Genomic DNA, 21,220 nt, shown 5'->3' with positions numbered 1-21,220 from the left:
ATGCTAGTATGTGGGGAGGAAGAACTGGAAAGTGTGTGCGTTGGAGGAGGGAGTGACAGTAGGATAGTATGTGGTGGGGAGGTAGTAGGATAGTGTGGGGGATGGATAAAACAATGGTGTGTGTGGCAGAAACAATAGAAGGGCGTGTGGGGGAGGAGATAGCAGGGTTGTGTGTGTGTGTGTGTGTGTGTGTGTGTGTGTGTGTGTGTGTGTGTGTGTGTGTGTGTGTGTGTGTGTGAGGAATGAGGGGAAGTAGGGGTATGGTGTGTGGGGAGAGTTGGAAAACAGGTGACAGAAGGATGTAGGGTGTCGGTGGTAGGATGGCCGCGAAGGATCTAGTTGCTGGGAAAGACCGGTTGCAAAGTGGATGGCAGTTGGGTTTTCGGTTTTTTGGTAGCTGTGTTTGCGTGCTGGGGTGTGATGCTGAGGACGCAGGGAGGAGGAAAGGAGAGGGGAGAGTAGGAGGAAACGTAGTGTGGAAATAAGGTGCGGTGTTTTACTGTATATAGAGGTCTCTTGTGATGGTGAAAGCCCCAGTTCTTCCCAGTGTTGGGTATTACATGCCGAGACAGCACAGCCTTTGTGGATGTATACAGTAAGTGTAATGCATCACATTATACTTCCTTTCATATTGCAAGTTGTTTTATTTTGATATGCGAGTGTTACCTAGCCTTTAAAAATCAGATTTTGTTGTTAAATTTCAATAAAACTACATTACACAGGGCATATTAAAACCTTAATTCTTCCATTGCCTTGGAATGTGTAAACCGATATAATATTTAGTTTTTTTACTTACCGAGTATGTCCCTCTACTGTGCAGTATCTTGGGACGGTGAGCAGAATAAAATATTAATTGCGTCATTACCAGGGAAACTGGTCGCCTGTGAGAAATCATAATCCAGTCACAAAGTGGAAACAACACAAACAATATTAAACATGAAAATATCATTCTGAAGATGAGATATAAGGAATCAGATATCAATCATTTGTACTGTAAAAACAGCTGTGCCTGTGTGTGTGTGTGTGTGTGTGTGTGTGTGTGTGTGTGTGTGTGTGTGTGTGTGTGTGTGTGTGTGTGTGTGTGTGTGTGTGTGTGTGTGTGTGTGTGTGTGGAAATTTATAAGTTTTCATGCTGGTGGTGCTTTGTGTCTGGATGGGTAGGATCGTGGGTGGGTGGGTGCCTGGACAAGCAGCGTGGGCAGACTGTGTGGGTGGGATGGTTGTGGCTGATGCAGTGGATGATCATCAGTGAGTGGGGTGGATGGGGCTGGCAGGGTGGATGGGCAGCGGTGAGTGGGGTGGTTGGGCACAGTGAGTGGCTTGATGGGTGGATGGTGGGTGGATGGATAGGGTGGATTGGCGGGTTGGGGTAGGATGGTGAGTAGGTGGGAGGGTTGGTGGTAGAAAGGCAGGTTGGGTAGAAAGGTAAGGGGACTGGGCAGGTGGGCTTTGGGAATGGGTCACAGCTAGGTGAGTGCGTGGCTTCCCAAAGGACAAGACTTACTACATTAGGTGAGTGGGGAGGTATGTGGGTTGATGTGTGAATTAGGGTAAAATAGGTTCATTGGGGAATAAGTCCATGGAGTAAATAGGTCCCTGATTGGAAGAGGTCCATGTGGTGAGAGACGACACCCCATGAGGAGGTTGGTCTTACCTGGGAATGTGGGTTTAATGGGTAAAAAAAAAAAAAAAGGTCTGTGGGAGAAATAGGTTCATGGGAGAAAACAGATCCATGAGGTGACTTTGTATTTTCCCATAAGGAAAAAATAGGTCAGTGGGTAAGAATAGGTCCAAGGGGAAAACACGACCAAGGGGAAATTACAGTAGGTCCATGAAGGAAAAATAGAACAATGGGGAAAATCGGTCCATGGGGAAATTGTCATCAAAGAGAATACAGGTTGATGGGGAAAATATGTCCATGAAGGAAAATACATCCATGGAGGAAAAGGTCCATAGAATACATAGGTGCATGGTTCAAATAGGTCCATAGGGGTAAAACAGATCCACGGGGCCAACAAGGTTCATGGGAGAAAAAGGTTCACAGAGGAGAGTATGGTCATGAGGAAAATAGGTTCATGGTGTAAATAGGTCTTTGGGGGAAAATAGATCCAAAGAGTGAAATGGGTTATGGGCAGAATATGTCTAAGGAAGAAATAGGTCCAAGGAGGAAAATGGGTCCATGGTGTGAAAACAGGTTCATAGGGGAAAACAGGCATGTGGAGGGATGACCCGTGAGGGGTGTAGCCAGAAGTGGGCTTATATGCTAGTGTATTGCATTTCATAAAGACTGCAAATACTGGTGGGTGGGGGGACCATCCATTCACTCGATTTAGCGCTGCCTTCAGGTAACTCTACACCGAGTGACAAGCCAAATGGTTTCCCACAAATCAGATAATTATTTACATGTTGAATGGTAACCATATAACCAAATGATGCCTGGTGGTTTTAGGCATTCCATCCAGACTGAGCCTGTATGGGTTTATATCCGAGGGGAAGGGTGGAGTTTATTGCTCAGATGATCCCATTTAGGGACCAAGTCGCCTACCGTGGGCTCCTACATCCCTGACGGGGCGAAAAAAGGATTAGATGAGGGAGGGATGGATAGTTAGATTACAGGATACTTCATAAGTTTTTGTATTTAATCTTGCTTTCTTCTTTGTTGTTTCTCCTTGGTCGCATTTACGAGAATAAGTTGGTGAGTGGGACTTACATGAAGGCGTGTGCATGCTTATAAATACCAGTGTAGATAGCATGTGAAATAATGGTGTCTTGGGATCCCATGCAGCAGCCATCAGCACTTTTGTGATCAACACCACTGTACAATCACGAGGAAGGGTTTACCTATTAAATCACCTCTTCTATGCGTCACTTACTTCTGCTGGTTGATATTCCTAAGCTGAGAGAGGCTTTGCGTGTTTCTCTGTCTTTAGGTGATTCTCTTTTGACATGTTGCATGAAGGGGGAAAGTGACGGATAAGCCCTAAGTGTGGAGCAGACGCAGCGGAATAGTAGGCGAACAGTTGCCCTTGACTGTTCCCCCACACACACCACGCAACTTACTTTCAGCCAGCTGGCAATGTTTTCAATTTCCTTTCAGTGATAAGATATGGAGAATTTGATGGAGAAATGATATGGGAAGAATGTTACTTGAAGAAACATATACTGCAGTTGACCTGAAAAAGGAATTGCAGTGGAGAATTTATTTAAACTTCATTGGCGACTACGTGAGTAATAAGCTATGTGGCTGTGCAAGTTATTAAAGGACGAGAAAGTATCAAACGACGAGACTGTACCACAATTAAAACAATGCAGTTCTTCTGAAGGAATAGAAAACTGGTGGTAAGGTGAGATGAGTTCTAGTTTCACCAGTCATCAACGCCTCAGTTCCTGATCACCGTCATATTGACCTTTATCATTGTTCAAGTAATACTGACAGTAGTTCAACATGCTCTCATAAACACATTTCTCTTTCACACTAAACTATAAGCATATTGCCTGTTACAGCCTCTTCAGATTCAGTCATAATGACATCAACTAACAGCGCCTCTGAGTCCCCAAGGGAGGGGACCAGTAATGTCACTGATAACGGCCCCTTTCCCGGTGACAACCATTCAGAATATCCTGAGCCATTTTTTGACTTAGTTTCTATATGTTTTTGCACTATTTGTGGCCCATCTTCTAATTGCTTTAGGTAGAAAACCCCATCTCTTCTAATCCTCGCCCTCTTTTTCCATATAATACACATCTCACTGCAGCTACTGATAGCAAAACCATCACTTTGCTAAATCCAAAGTCCTAGCTGACTGTTGCAGGCTTGTGTGTAAAAAGCTAATGTGTTCTTTATGTTCTCGAACATGAATTTTTACATTTATTTTTTTTACACCCGGGCCTCGCTATTCTGCCAGTTCTGACTACATATAGCACATCTGTGTTGCTTACCTCTCCTCTACAGTAACTCTACCAACTATTCAAATATTACTAAGGATCTAACTACTAAATTAAAACACATTCTCTCCATTTCTCTTTTCTCAGAAACTTCCGTTGGAGATTTCAGTTTTCACTACCACCTTTGGCTCTTCTCTCTTGGTGAACAAGCCTCAAGGTTTCCTATACTAAATAATATAAAACAGCTTGTACAACGCTCAAAGAAACTCCAACACACCTGACCTCTTAATTATAACTAGTCCATCTGTTTACACTCATTTTTTTTTCCTTTGAGCCCCTACAGTCGCAGTCACATAACTGCAACTTGTTCTTTTGCTCTAATAAGGCGAGTGCCACAACGGCACTGCTTATCAGTAGGCTGCCAGGCAGTACTTTAGACATTCCTTGGAATACTTACTGATTCCATGGCATAGATCTAGCTCATTGTGCTTTGCACATTAGGCAAGTTCTATTCTCGGGCACAGAAGTATGCATTCCCTACCCTCACCCTCTGACTAATGATAAAAAGTAGTTAATTAATCTCACATCAAATGGTGTCCACAATGAGAAGGTACCTTTTAAATGGAATCAGTGCCAAAAGATCCCTGAACCACATGCACTTCATGTTTTAACAAGGAACGTTATTTAATCTGTTCTTTGCTTCGTCAAAAAAAAAAAAAAAAGTCCACTCCAAGATGCAGTTAATATTCTGACTAACTCCTCTAAATCCTTCTCTCGTCTTGCTATAAACCTGTCCAGCATCTTTACTCCTTCCTGTTCTCCCCCACTTCCTTTTCCCATTCCGATGGCTCTGTTGCTGTTTCTTTATCTGTAATGCATTACCCTTTCCCCTAACTGTGCTCTAATCAATTCTAGTGCTGTTCTTCTATTCTTTATTCCCTCTGCGAATAACATGCCTATGATTACAATGTCTAAAAAATGTATGTTCTGCTTTCTTTGACTCAACACTGCTAAGATACGTTGTCCTGATGGAATCCATCCTGTTGTTTTCGAGAACTATGCTTCCGTGCTGAGAACCTGCAAACAAACACTCTTTTGCCTTTGTCAAGTTGAATCTTTCTCTCTAGCTGGAAATTTGCTTTAATTTAGTCCGTCCAAAAGAAACTGATCATTCCCAATCCCCAAACTATCGCCCAGTTGTTTTAATTTATTGCAATTACAGGGTATTTTAGTCTGCCTTTTCTTCTCGTAACTCTCCACTTTACTGGTGACCTTCTCACATTCCATGTTGATTGTTGGTCATCCTCTTGTCGGGAAACAGTGAAACCTTTGATAATGTATTTGATATTGCAAAAGCATTTTACCGAGTCTGGTTCATATCTTTAATCTCCAAACTATTGCTTTGCTACTCATAACCCATCCATGCCCTCGTTTTAAACTTTTCTTCTGGTTGTACTCTGCTTGCTGTTAGAGATGGCCACCAGTCCTCTTTTAAGCTTCCAGAAGTGGTGTTCCTCATGATTCTGTCCTTTTATGAACTGTCGTCCTCTTATACTTCGTACAGCAAATTTGTGTGTGTGTGTGTGTGTGTGTGTGTGTGTGACTAACATTGATGACTCCACTCTTCACTGTATATTACTTTTCACACTGTCCACCACGGAAGTTGATTCAACAGTCATGATATGAGCCTATGGGAGACCTGCTTCCTGAACTACCCAACATATTAGGCTGGGGTAAAAGAAGTGTGTGTGTGTGTGTGTGTGTGTGTGTGTGTGTGTGTGTGTGTGTGTGTGTGTGTGTGTGTGTGTGTGTGTGTGTGTGTGTGTGTGTGTGTGTGTGTGTGTGTGTGTGTGTGTGTGTGTGTGTATCAAGCTCCCAGATTCGTCATCTTTCAGCCTGCCAAGTATTCCGCTAGATTTTTATTCCCTCATCATTTTTCAGTATCCTTGGCTTCTCTTTCCCTCAGAACATGTCATGGAAAGATCACATTGTTTCCTTTGCAAAATATGTTTCCCTGAGACTTGTTATATCAAAATGACTTCGTGCTTCTCTAACTTGTGCAGGGGTGTTATTCTTACCTGTGTAGAATCAGCTCTCATTCGTAATGGGACTAAAACCACGCAGATCTTCTAAGCATAGTCAAGGGCTGTTTGTCGTCAATCCCTTCCTCCTTACTGACTCCCTTCATCCTCTATTTTCACTACAGTGTATACTTCTCTCTCTCTCTCTCTCTCTCTCTCTCTCTCTCTCTCTCTCTCTCTCTCTCTCTCTCTCTCTCTCTCTCTCTCTCTCTCTATGCCATGCAGTACCATCTAGCACTGCGGTCCCGTCCCCTTTATCTCCAGCTTTATAATGCAAGAGTTATTCGGTACGCTCGGTCCTTCACATATGTAACTCGTCAAATCTGTCAATATCTTCCACAATTTGTACTTTCCTCTGCCTATGAGATTCAGACTCTTAAACGCATTATGTTCAGGCATCATAAAATAAACAGATCTTGGTTTTGGCTCCTTTATTATTATTATTATTTTTTTTTTGAAGCTTGGACGTTGTTGGAAGGACACAAGTCAAGAGTGAAAGCAGTGGAAATGAGTTATTTAAGAGGAGCCTGTGGAGTCACATGGAGAGACAGGCTGACGAATGTGGATATAAAGGAGCGTTGTGGTGTGGATGTGGATGTGATAGGAAGCGTTATGAGGAACACACTGAGGTGGTTTGGCCATGTGGAGAGGATGGAGGGTGAAAGACTGACGATGAGAGTGTATGTGAGTGAGGTGGAGGGGGGAAGAGGGAGGGGAAGGCCGAGGATGAGATGTAGGGATGGGGTGGAGAGGTATATGAGAGAGGGGGGTGTGAGCTGGGAGCAGGGGAGTGAAATGGCGGCGGACAGGGCGACTTGGAGGCGATTTGTTTGTGGCCACCCCAAACGGGATTGAGGCGTCTGGCAATAGATAGATTTTTTTTTTTTTTTTTTTTTTTTTGGTGGAAAGGATAACCATTCGCATTAAAAAATAGTCTGCAAAGAAATGCTATTCCAACTTCCCAAAATGAGGGGAAGGAGAGCATAAAAGAAAAAATGGAGCCAGTATTGTGTCGGCGGGGCAAAGCGAGAAATCTTTGCTTGGCGAGGCAGAACCCGGCCCCTTTGAAGTCGACGGGCCGATTCTGCAGCGGGAGTCAACAGCCGCGTCATCACCACATCAAAGCCGAGGCACACCAGGCTGTGTGGGGCGCCGCAGGGGTCTTCATATTCACTCCCCTCACTCACCCATCCCACTCACCTGTGCTGGAATGTAAAAGAAAAGAACAGTAAAGTTTGTGCCAATATCTTTGTGAATTAAGTGAAAAGTGCCCAGGTTTAGCTGAGTTTATCCAACATACGGTTCCGCTTGACGTACACTTGCTGACAATAATATTCCTTCATTTTACAGTCGAGCAGATATGAACAGCTTCCATAATACTCTATGGAGCTTCATAGACTCCGTGGGTTCCATTTCTGGGTTTCTATAATCATTACTCACTATTTCATTATTTACCATAATGAAGTCAATCAGCATACATTTAATCATGCTGTGTGACTTCTCTATTTTTGCAAGGCTGCCTGCTGAGCTGATCATACCTCTTCAACCCGTGGACGTCCTTTTCCACTTTATTCTTGCTGCTGCCAAGCGATTTTGTTCTACTTATGAGAACACCTTACCAGTGAAATTGTATCTTTGACTGAGCATAGAACACACTAGTGCACTACTGAAGGTATTAATGAAGGAGAACAATACTGAAGGTATTAATGAAGGAGAACAGTACTGAAGGTATTAATGAAGGAAGAACAGTACTGAAGGTATTAATGAAGGAGAACAGTACTGAAGGTATTAATGAAGGAAGAACAGTACTGAAGGTATTAATGAAGGAGAACAGTACTGAAGGTATTAATGAAGGAGAACAATACTGAAGGTATTAATGAAGGAGAACAGTACTGAAGGCATTAATGAAGGAAGAACAGTACTGAAGGCATTAATGAAGGAGAACAGTACTGAAGGTATTAATGAAGGAGAACAGTACTGAAGGTATTAATGAAGCCTGTATCTAACCCTTCCAGTTCGAACATTCTCTTCTATCCTGGTGAAAAAAAAAAAAATCGTCTAGAGAGAACAAGAAATAAAAAATTTAAAATGCGTCAGAGGATTGGAGGGGATGTGGTTTCGCCTCACTCAACTCTCGCAGCGTGAAATGGAAGGCTTTGGGTCGTCTGTTACTTCCTGTGTTTCCTTCGGGTCTCGCTCTGTGTCGTGTTGTTGTGGCCATTGTTTTCCCGTAACTTATTCAGTTCATTGACGTAGTTTTCCATTTTATTCTTGCTAATTATAGACGATATTGCTCAACTTAAGAGGGCGCCCTGGTGGTGAAGTAGTTGGTGATGCTATATTAGTCCCTTTCAGTTCGAAATCTCTCCCCTAAGGTGAAAAATATACTTACATAGTGGCCAGGAAAACGAGAGGGAAGGGAAATGGAGGAAGCGAATGAAAAGAAGAGTGAAAAATGAAAAGTAGAAAGAGAACGAAAAGCAAAATGAAAACGAAAACGAGGAAGAAATGAAAAGGAAGAGGAAGACGATGAAGAGCATGCACCCTTCTCACATACCTGGCTTACAATGCCGCAGGTAAAAAGGCTGGGATAAAAGTTATAGCGGCAGCCTCTGGTGTGCCGTGGCGCTGTTTGAAGTGCTGGACAGGCCTACGAGTGGCACTACTTAAAATTGGAGTTATCCATGTTCCTAAATTGGATTTTCAATATATGAGACTCTGGATGCGATAGTGGGGAGACCGTACACTGGGGACGGAGAGGGGAGAGGAAGGGAGGGAGGAGAAGGAAGGGGAGAGAAGGGGAAGGGAGAGGAGTAGAAGGAGTGGGGGAAGGGAAGGTGAGGAATAAAAGGGAAGATATGGCTTGGAGTCGCACTGTAAGTGGATTTGGAAATTTTGTAGCACCTCTTCCTCAGCAATTTAGTTTGCCTATTGCACCATAATATTATCTTGTTTATTACTGGTATAAGCTATGTCGATATTAATACGACATAAATAACATACAAGAGAATGTTAAAGTGTAATATGCAAAATACATCATTATGGAAGAGATGCTAAGATGTCTCCTGTGCCATCCAGAATACGGCGGATGGAGCAGAAGGCATGGCAGTAGTGAAAGTTTCTGGTCATACCTTTCAGTGTCCCAGGGAGGATTCTTGGACTGGTCAGATTGTTGGACGAATTCTGTTTCCCCTCTTGTTCCCGTTCCTCTAGCAATACAGTTGGGACCTGGATGTTAATTCGATCTTTGCCTGTTACATTATTCTAGTGGTCTGTATGTGGTAGCTGCAAGAGGATTACATAGAGTATTAGTACCCATACTAACATGTGGGTGTGGGACTGTGATGTGGCATGAAAAAAATTCAAGAGTAGGACGGTGGAGATGGAATTCTTAAGAAACGTGTGTGGAATGCGAGAGTGGATAAAGCAATTAATAATGTGATTCGTGAAAGATGTGAAGATGTTAAATAAGGAATTCTGTGGACAACAAAGCTGAAGACAGCATGCTTAGCGGGTATGGTAACCTCGATCAGAACACTAAACTACAAGCACCCCTCCCAAAATCCACTTATCAGAGGTATCTCTAAACACAGCTGATTGAGTTCACCTAGCTAGGCTTAGATCAGAACCTCACGCAATCCCCATTATTTGCCATATTTTATTTGGGTTAATTGGAGTTCGTTCGTTTCGTTTCGTTTTTGAAGGCTCCAACATGCATGCATGCGTCGGCCTTGGACACCTAATGGCGGCTCTCCACACTGCTCGTTCTCTGGCAGCTTCCCTAATCAGTCCCTTATCCCTGAGGTCACACTCAATGACCTCGTCCCAGGTCGTTTTGGGTCTACCTCTCGTAACCCAACCCCCAACATTAGCACTTCTCACTTTCTGCACCCAATTATCATCCCCCATCCTCTCCACATGCCCAAACCACCTCAATCTACCTTTCCTCATCACAACACCAATACACTCCAGTCCCATCTTACCCCTCAGCTTTTCCATTGTAAACCTAATCCCCTCAGGCCTCACACTCAGGGACGCACTGCACATTCACCTAATCATTGTCATTTTTGTACGTTTGAGCCTGCAAATGTCCTCTTCCTTTCCTGCCCAGGTCTCGCTACCATACAGCATAACACTCCTAACACATGCTGCATATAAAGATCCCTTAGCACGGAGGGAGAGCCCTCTCAATGTCAGGAGAGGTAACAGCTCCCTGAGCTTCTTCCAACCACTCCTCACTCTAGCCACAGAGCTAGCTACAGCCCCACCTTCAGCACATGACATGTCTCCCAAATAACAAAACTCTCCCACACACTCAAGAAATTTAATCATTTCACGCCTAACAATCTCCACATACTCTCCCTGACACACTGCACACATGAAATCAGCATTATCTCGCAGTCTACCTCTAATACCACTACATCTATGCACCCACTTATCAAGATGGAATTAATTCCCACGCCCATGAGGCAAATCGTACATGGCCATTCTCCCTCTTCCTTGACTGTACCGCCGCCAACCCTAGATACAATCACTTTTGTTTGATCTACATTTACTCTTCAGCTTTTGTGCCCTATACCATCTCGCCACTTCCTAAATCTTTCCTCTCCCTCCCTTTCATTCTTTGCAGTCACCAAATCATCAGAGTCACAGATTTTTTATTTTTTAATGCAAGGAAGAATGAACCAAAGGCTGGAAGCCCGGAAGATTGTTCCCTCTGGCAAAAAATAAAAACATATTAACAGAGAGCCATATGCAAGATCCGTTCATTTCGAGATGCCTGGACAAATTGTGTTTAAAAGACTGGAGGTCATCGGCGGTAGGAAATACAGACCGAGGAAGACAGATCCAGAGTTGCATTAGAGAAATGGACAGAAAAGGGATGAGAGTTTGCTGCCAGACGGATGCTACATGCCTGTCATAATGGTTGGAGAATGCAAGGAGACAGTCTTGAGGAGCAGTGACCATTGAAATAACGATAGATAAGAGATCAAGATCCAACAGTGCGGTGAAAAGACAGAGGATGAAGGGAGCCAGTAAGAGGAGGAGAGTTAATGAGACGAAAAGCCTTTGGCTCCACCTTGTTCAGAAGAGCTGTATGCTGGAAGCCTCCCCACACAAGAAAGTTATACTCTAAACAGTGGCAACTAAATCCCAATATAAATGCAACAACTGTGCATGGGTAAAGAAGGCACAGAGTCGGCTTCCACTCCTAATCTTTTGGAGGCATTTTTTCTTTTCTTTTTTACAAAAGAGGTAGTATGATTTTCCACGATAAATCCCGAGAGAATGAAAGCAAAAGTATGTTTAAAGATGATGTAGGATTGAGTTGGATATTGTCAAAAATTAGAGATATCCGTGCGGAAGATTGTGACGGATTAAAAGATGTAAAAACTAATTTTTTTATGCATTAGAAATTAAATTGCCGAGAACTTGGGCCCCGAGCTGTTGACGCAAAGCATTGCTCAGTATACCATCACCAAGCCTAGTCCACAGACTCATCACACAACATCCATGATGGGGTTCATTGTGGGTTGAAATGAGATTAAAGATAAACTAAGTCAACCCCATATGGCCTTGACCTTTAACCCCATGACCCTGCTGACCTAATCAATTCATCAGCCCTTCATACTGTATCTGTGACAAAAGTTTGGTCAAAATCCGTCGATGGGTTCAGGAGATATCGCACCCACACCCATATGACATTGACCTTTGACCTCTTGACCTTGCTGACCTAATCAGTTCATCGTCCTTTAATACTGTATCACTGACAAAAGGTTGGTGGAAATCTGTATCTGGGTTTAAGAGATATTGCATCCACAAAGGTATTATGGAAGCACCAGAGCTGTCAACACAATGCATCACTCAGTATTCCTCCACCAAGCCTTGCGTATGGACTCACCATAAAGTCTCCATGACCTTGTTGACCTAATCAGTTTACTGTCCATTCATACTGCATCACTGACAGTTTGGTCAGAATCCGTCAAGGGTTCAAAGAGATATCATGCCCACAAGGATAAACTAAGTCAACCCCATATGACCCTGACCTTTGAACCCTTGACCTAGCTGACCTAATCAGTTCATCATCTCCCTCATATTACATCAGTGACAAAAATTTGGTGGAAATCCGTCGATTGGTTCACACCCACACACGCACACACCCACGGACGGACGGACGGACAGACCGATCACTTAATGTCTCTTCCACCTTAAGTGGGCGGAGGCATAAAAAGATTACTTTTAGTTTTACCCCAGTCAGAGATATGAACCAAGTCAGACATTAGGTGTGCCATAGCCTCATCCTGTGTTTGTTGAAGTAACTGCTGGGATAGACGCTGCAAGCAGCAAATGGAAAGGTGAAGGATGGAGTCATCAGTGTATGAGTAGATAGGGTAAGATGAGTAGCTCATAAGGTCATTGATGAATAGAAGGAAGAGAGTTGGTGATAGGACAGAACCCAGAGGAACACCACTCTTGACAGCTATAGAAGAACAGTGGCAATCTACAACAGCAGCTATAGAACGATCAGAAAGGAAACTAGAGATGAAAGCACAGCTAGAAGGGCAGAAACCATAGGAAAGCCTGTTTGGAAATTAAAGATTTACGCCAGATTCGATCGAAAGCCTTTGAGGTGTCAAGTGCAATGGAATAACTTTCGCCGAAGTCCTGAAATGAAGATGACCTGGAGTTTGAAAGGCAGGCGAGAAGATCGCCAGTGGAGGGTCCCTGGCGGAACCCATTGTGGCGATCGGAAAAAAGGTTCTGATGGGAAAGACTTTTTTTTTTTTAAGAATAGAATTATTATCCTTAGAAATACAGTATGTTCAAGCAATTGGGCGATAGTTAGAGGGCTGGGAATGGTCACTTTCCCTTGAGACAGCCTGAATGGGAGCGAACTTCCGGCAGGAAGGAATGGTACAGGTCGACAGACAAAGACGAAAGAGTTTTCCTAGGCAGAAGCACAGTTCTTGAGGACAACAGGAAGTACCCCATCAGGCCCATTAGCCTTGTTAGTACTGAGGCCAGTAAGGGCAGCTGACACGTGCTCCACTCGTAGAATCATCCCACATAGGATAGCCCACATTATAGAGCACTGTACAACACATGCAGCACTAACATGCACACACAACTTCAGTGGTGTAGGAAACCAATGTGACGACCCTGTATCGGCAGTTGCTTACCTAGGGTCAACAGGTCTGCTGCGTTAGGTATGACGGGGTTTGAGTAACAACTGGTTGACGGTCGTGTACAAGTTACATAAAGTAATAGAATGGTCACTCGTAATCATCGGAAAATCATTATTTTTTCTCTCCGATTTCATAGTTATGAAAAAAAAAAAAAAAAAAGGTAAATAAAAGATAGAGATTATCGTACCTCGCGCGAAACATGCACTCTCGCTGTGACGTCACAGCCCATCTGACCGCCGTTCACAACAACTTCTGGGAATCGTACTCCATTAAAGGGAAGATTTCTGTGATATTCAACTATTATCATCATGATAGGTATGTAAAACTTAGCGTCATAACTCTCTTAAAGGTGAAGTATGCAATGTTTGTGCTTTAGTGAAGAATTTTGTTGATTTTAGAGACTAGTAGTGACGGCAAACCTTGCAAGAACCAGTACCTGTAAGACAGCTTGATACCACAAAGATTTGGTAAAGTCGTAATGGAGTGATTTATGAACTGAATCAATATAAGTATTGTTAGGTCCTGGCTCCAGGGGCATATAGCCCTGAAACTGGGCAGTAGTACATAGGGGAGATGTCACAAAGACCGAAATATTTCATTGTTTTTTCCTCCTAGGTAGGCCAGACAGTGAACAACTAGACTTCTGTGGAATAATTGGTTATCTCATTTCTTGGTTATATGTACTGGCGATGTTTGAACATCTTTTAAGTAACAGCCAGTCTGATCTGGAGAATAGGATTTTCACATCCCTACCAATGGCAAAAGTTAGGGTTGATTTAGCTTGACTAGTGATTTTTTTTTTTTTTTTTTTTTTAATGCGAGGAAGAAGGAACCAAAGGCCATGAGCCCGCAGTAACAGTTCCCTCAAAGAGAAAAACAAAATACAATATAGAGCCAAATTCAAGATCCGATCATTTTGAGATGCCTGGACACACTGCGTTTGAAAGACTGGAGATCATAGGCAGCAGGAAATACAGACAGAGGGAGACAGTTCCAGAGCTGACCTGTTGCATAAATGAAAGACTGGGAGTAACGGTTAACTCTTGCATTAGAGAGTTGGACAGAAAAAGGATGAGAGTTTGCTGCCAGACGGGTGCTACGCGCCCGTCGTAGAGGTGGAGGAATGCAAGCAGACAGTTCAGAGGAGCAGTGACCATTAAAGTAGCGATAGAAAAGAGATAAAGATGCAACAGTGCGGCGAAGAGACAGAGGTTGAAGGGAGTCAGTAAGAGGAGGAGGAGTTAATGAGACGAAAAGCCTTTGACTCCACCCTATTGAGAAAGAGCTGTATGTGGGGAGCCACCCCACACATGAGAGTTGTACTCCACACAGGGGCGGATAAAACCCCTGTATAGAGTCAACAATTGCGCAGGGAGTAAAGAAGAGCGGAGTCGGCTTAGCACACCCAATCTCTTGGAAGCAGATTTTACAAGAGATGTAATATGATCTTTCAAGATAAGTCCCGAGTAAATGAAACCCCAAGCATGTTCAAGGATGATGCAGGATTAAGCTGAATATTATTAAACATTAGTGGGTATACCTGTGGAAGATTTTGTCGGGTTGATAGGTGTAAGAACTGAGTCTTAGATGCATTAAAAACAACCATATTATTTTTACCCCAGTCAGAGATACGAGCCAAGTCAGACATTAGGTGTGCCATAGCCTCATCCCTTGTTTGTTGAAGTAACTGTTGAGATGGGCGTTGCGGGAACCGAATGGAAGGTGAAGAGGTGGAGTCATCAGCGTATGAGTGGATATGGTTAGATGTACAGCTTAGAAGATCATTGATGAATAAAAGGAAGAGAGTTGGTGATAGGACAGAGCCCTGAGGAACACCACTGTTGATAGATCTAGGAGAAGAACGATGGCCGTCTACAACAGCGGCTATAAACGACCAGCAAGGAAGCTAGCGATGCAGGCACAGATAGAAGGATAGAAACCGTAGGAGGGCAGTTTGGAAATTAAAGATTTATGCCAGACTCGATCGAAAGCCTTTGAGATGTCAAGTGCAATGTGTAAAGCTTTCGCCAAAAGTCCCGAAAGGAGGATGACCAGGAGTCTGAAAGGTAGGTGAGAAGATCGCCAGTGGGCGTCCCTGACGGAACCCATACTGACGATCGGAAAGAAGGTTGTGATAGGAAAGATGCCTTAAAATTTTTCTATTAAGAATTGACTCGAAAACTTTTGAAATACAGGACGTTAAAGCAATTGGACGATAGTTGGAGGGTTGGGAGTGGTCACCCTTCTTTGGGACTGGCTGAATGAGAGCAAACTTCCAGCAAGAAGGAAAGGTACAAGTTGACAGACAAAGACGAAAGAGTTTGCCTAGGCAGGGTGTAAGCACAGAAGCACAGTTCTTGAGAACAACAGGAGGGACCCCATCAGGCCCATATGCCTTGTTAGTACTGAGGCCAGTGATGGCAGAAAATACATCAACTGAAGAAATTTTAATGTCAGCCATGAGGAAGTCAGAGGGAAGTGATGGAGGAACAGCACCGGAATCGTTTAAGGTAGAATTGGAGGAGAAAGTCTGTGCGAAGAGAGATCTGCTTTATCAGTAGAAGAAATAGCTACAGAACCATCAGAGTACAAAAGAGGAGGGAAGGATGATGAGGTAAAGTTGTTAGAAAGATTTTTGGCAAGGTGCCAGAAGGAGCGGGAAGAATTCGAGTCGGAGAGTTGAGAGCATTTAGTATGGATGAAATTATTTTTAGTTGAGCGAAGAACAGACTTAGCACGATTCCCGGCAGAAACGTAAAGATGATGTGATTCAGGGGTGGGTTTGGCTCCGGTACCTTTTGTAGGCCCTCTCCTTGTTACAGAATTAGAACAAGCATGATTAAACCAAGGCTTTCTTGCGTTAGTCAAAGGTTATGAGAAAGGAATGTATGCTTCCATGCCCGAGAGAATAACCTCCGTAATGCGCAAGGCACACTCAGATGGCTCACGGCCATGGAAGCAATAATCATTCCAGGGAAAATCAAAGAAGTACTGCCTGAGGGCCCTCCCCAGTCTGCGGCTCCAAAATGCCACAGACGACGTTTCCCTGGAGGGTCCACAGGCCGTACCGGAGTGATAGGACAGGTTAAGGTAATAAGGTTGTGATCGGAGAGGAGCCCAACGGAGAGAAAGATTAACAGAGTAAGCAGAAGGATTAGTTGTGAGGAAGAGGTCAAGTATGTTGGAGCTCTCTCCAAGAGCGGTCAGGGATACGGGTAGGGTGCTGTACAAGCTGCTCTAGGTCATTAAGGATAGAAAAGATGTAGGCTTGTTCACCAGGTGGATCCGTGAAAGGAGAGAGCCAAAGGTGGTGGTGAACATTGAAATCTCCAGAATGGAGATTTCAGAGAAAGAGAAATGGATAGAATGTGTTCCATCGTGAAGTAAGATAGTCGAAGAATTTTTGATAGTCAGTAGAATTAGGGGATAAGTAAACAGCACAGATATATTTAGTCAGAGAATGACAGGAAAGCCGAAGCCAGAGTGTGGAGAATTCAGAAGAATCAAGTTCAGGAACACGAGAGCAAGATAAGTCGCTGCGTATATATACACAACAGCCACCTTTGGCTTTGAAATGAGTATAGAGAAAGTAGGAGGATACAGAAAAGGGTTTGCTGTCAGTTGCCTCAGACAGCTGAGTCTCGTTATTAGAAAAAGAAGGTGAGGTTTAGAGGAGGAGAGGTGGTGCTCAACAGAGCGAAAGTTAGAGGAAAGGCCGCGAATGTTGCAGAAATGAAGAAGAAGAGGGTCAGACAGTGGTTCCAGGCACCTTGAGTCGTCATCGGGAGAGGGACAGATGGTGGGGGCATTTATGGTCCCCCCCCCCTGGGGACTCCGAGGCTTGATATAACGACGCCATTTTAGGTAAATTTTGAATAGGAAGTGTAGTGTGTACTGTGAATGTAGTTTGGTGAAGATAGTTAGAGAAATTTGTACTGGAGAGCATGCTGGCCTACTCTCTGTGTAACTGAGACACTGAAAAAGTTCAGCAAAGGGGGATGGTCAGGAACTAGTCCTGAGGGCTGATGAAACGGGAGCTCCAGCACTCCCTGTCATCAGCTTTCCATCCACCTCGGGAGTACTGCCCTGCTCGACTGGTGCTACAGTCTACTGGTTAGGTTATGCTGTGTATGTTAGGCTGTTATCATTTTTATCACCAGTGAGGTTCATATAGCGTTAATTATCTGATATCCGGTCAAAATATATATATATTTTTTTTTTATTTGACTCAACAAAAATTCAAGATTCAAAGCAAAAACTTGCTAAAGTTAGCAGAAGTTTTTAACTTATAGCCTGACAACTTGCCTTGACAGACTTTTATTTTGTGTAAGTATTGATTAACAGTTTAAATAAATTTATTTGTGCTTAAATTAATATTTATGCAAAATGGAAATGTCAATGCGTGCTGACGATCTGAGTGAAATATCTGCTTAGTACGTTTTAGCTCTGATACCTGATTTTTAAGTCGTATTAAGCACAAATATTTTTTTACCAGATTTCAGGTACTTAGGTATGCATGAACCTATATGGTGAAAAAAAAATATATATATAATATTTTCCATGTAAAAGTGCCGATTCGGTAAATGACCACCGTTTCGATGTTTCCTCGCACCGCTTCGCAACAGTAGCGGTGGCATGCACCCGGCCACCACAGCTGCTTGATTTTCTATCTATCTATCTATCTACAGCCCGACGCCCTAATCCCGCAAAGGGTGGCCGCAGACAAAACGCCTCCAAGTCGCTCTGTCACCCACCATTTGACTACCCTCCCCCCAACTCACTCCCCCTCCCTCATATACCTCTCAACTCCATCCCTTCATATCCTGAAATAGTGACGAATCTTTTTCTGGTGTGATTCTACCTGTGCTCTTGCACAGTGGAACAAGGCACCAAAGGTGGTTATATGCTGACGGCCATGACGAACCAAAGCTTGGCTAATCGGCAGAACCACAAACAGCTTGCGATCGCAGTCATGCTTTGTCACCGGGTTTGCCGGCCTATGACGTCACAGCCACTCGAGGCTCGCGCTGCCATCAACCTCTTTTTGTGCAACTTTGAAGGCTTATATCTCCATTTTTTTTTTTTTTTTTTTTGGTTTCTCAGATTAACTATATCATGGGATAATTCAGCACATTTATTACCCAAATAAATTGTTTACCTTAAGAAAAAATCAACCCCCAACCAGTCCATTGCATCTTCTCCTTGTCCCTTCTTAGCATGCTTTTACCCAACAAAACAGATGCTTGTGCTACTCCTGATCCCAAGCAAGTCTGGCAGCACAATTCTCATCAGCCAGAACCAGTGTTTGGCTAACATGCAACTTTTTTTTTTTTTTTTCAATTAAGAGCTATAAGCAGCCTCACTAAGAAATACAGTCAGATGATGGTCGAATTAATTTTATTCAGATTTGGACCCGTTTTTATGATAAGAAAGCAAAAAAACAGAACAGGTTTGAAACCTAAAAAATTGCTCCTCCAGGGATTTTAAACAAAAGAAAGCAAAAACGAAGATTCGTTGAGTTCGGAATCCTGGCCACACTGTGGCAGGTTATAGGCAAAGAGATACACACTAAGGAAGATAGTTTCAGAGTCGACCACTTGCATGTATGAAGGACTGAAAGAATCGGTTAACTCTTACATTAGAGAACTGGACAGAAAATGAGTAAGAGTGTGTTGCTGAATAAGTGTACTTCATACCAGCTGTAACTAGAAAGGGATACAAGCAGATACAGTTCAGAAGAGCAGTAATAACTGAAATAGTAATATTAAGAGAAAGTGATTCAACATCTCGGAAGAGAAACAAAGAGCTTGAAGGAAGCCAGTAAAAAAAAGGGAGCTGAGACAAAAAGTTTTTGCCTCAGCCATGCTTAGCTCACCCCGTCCCGACCACTTTTTCACCACTGGTACCCCCCAATCCCGACCATTTTTGGACCCAAATTTTTTTTGCTAAAACTTTCGCTTTTGGTCAGAAACAATGGTCAATCACGAAGAAAGTGTTCACCGGGGTCCATAAGTTGCCTAAACAGGTATACCTTCGTCACACCTGGTACCGTGTTCTCTGTAGGTGGTCTGAGGCTCTCACGTTTTCTATGGTATTATAAGTCTGGGAAACCAATGAAAGTAAGTAGATATGTATTTATTACAAACATAAAAACATGTGATACAAGAGTAAATTGGATTTTATACAAAAATAGAGGTGAAATAAGCATTGTACCATCGGGCGAACCGAGCGAAATCGGCCAAACTGTTCACGATGAATCGCTAACATTGCTGAATCATGATACATAACATTTTTTCTACTTACATAATACATCTCCAATAACATTATACCATTTTACATTTTATTGAACTGTTTTTACGTATTCACAGGCCTTTCGATAACATTTAGCGTAATGTTAGAGCTTATTTACGTAGTGAGTGAACTCGCTGTGACCGTTGTTTCAACTCGTATTGTGTTTTTTCAACTTACATAATACTTTCCTAATAACATTATACACTTTTCCACCTTAGAGAACTGTTTTGAGATAGTTTCAGGCCTTACGTAAAGAGTTAGCGTAATAATAGCGCATAATAACACAGACGGTGAAGTCGCTATGAGTATTATTTCAACTTACAACCTATTTTTGTACTTATATAATACTTCTCCACTAACATTACACATGTTTCCACTTGATATAATTGCTATCACATAATAGGAGACCTTACTATTCTACTGAGCGTCATATTATCGCATATTTACACAGTGAGTGTTATCGCGATATAATTTGTTTCATCTTACACTAGTATTCAACTTATAAATTACTTTCCTACTAACATACACCCTTTTCCACTTTATATCATTCCTATCACATACTTACAGACCAGAATGTTCTACTGAGCATAATATTTTCGCAGATTTACACAGTGGGTGTACTCGTGACATCATTTGTTACAACTTACACTATTTTTCAACTTATACGTTACTTTCCTGCTAACATTACACCCGTTTCCACTTTATATTCTTGCTATCACATATTTACTGACCAGAGTGTTATACTGAGCATCATATTTTCGCAGATTTACACAGTGGGTGTAGTTTTGATATCACTTCTTTCAACTTACACTATTTCTCAACTTATACATTACTTTCCTGCAAACATTACACCCGTTTCAACTTTATATAAGACTTAGAAAATACTGACTGGCCTTACCATTATACTGAGCGTCATATCGCCATCCCACACAGTTTCAGTAGTGTAGGAAGTTATGGTACTCTCTGAAACATGGCTGAAGTCACAACGCAACGTTGGTGGTGGTGGGGGAGGCTGGGGAGGTGGAGAGCGGCGCCTTTCATCACTCGCACTTCTCTTCCCTCTCCATTTTCCTTTGCCCTTTCCCTTCCCTTTCCTTCCTTTCTCCACATCCTGGGGCTGTGGGGAGGAAGTTTGGGAATATTGTGTGGCGAAAGACGTGCTGGGGAGTGGCTCCACCTCCTCTCCCCTAGGCCTACGTGCACCACGTGCTCTTGCTGCCTCCCTCACACCACTTTCCCTTTCACCCCGCACTTCCGCAACACCACTTTCCCTTTCACCCCGCGCTCCCGCCACACCACTTTCCCTTTCACCCCGCACTCCCACCACACCACTTTCGCCTTCCCCAGACAAAACACTAGGACCATACCTTATTTGCCTTCTCGCCCCACCTTCTGATCCTCGGGGTGAGATTTTTTCCTTCCCCAACCATGAGGCAACATCACGTCCTAAGCCACCGTCCTCGTCCTCATCGGAATCTCTCTCTAGGGGATGGAGAGAGGTCCATGCAGGTGGTTTGGGTGCAGGCTGGCCTTCCCTTGCCTTATGATATGTCACATACCGCTTTTTCCGGGGTGAAGGGACCTCCTCATCACTGCTTGTTATTTCTTCCTCTGGCTGGACGTAATCTCGATCCACCACATCATCATCAAGTGGAGAATCACTATCTCCAGTGAAGGCCTCCAGGGCGGATGCTATTTCGTCGTCTGAGAGACCTTTCCGCACCATGTCTGACCTGGGTCACTGCTAACAGGTGAGTGACCGAGACAAGGGCGAGC

Source organism: Coenobita brevimanus, chromosome 23, assembly GCF_032717465.1.
Source record: "Coenobita brevimanus isolate Jiangsu-jjx chromosome 23, ASM3271746v2, whole genome shotgun sequence".
NCBI classification, from domain to species: domain Eukaryota; kingdom Metazoa; phylum Arthropoda; class Malacostraca; order Decapoda; family Coenobitidae; genus Coenobita; species Coenobita brevimanus.
This window is presented reverse-complemented; position numbering follows the sequence as displayed.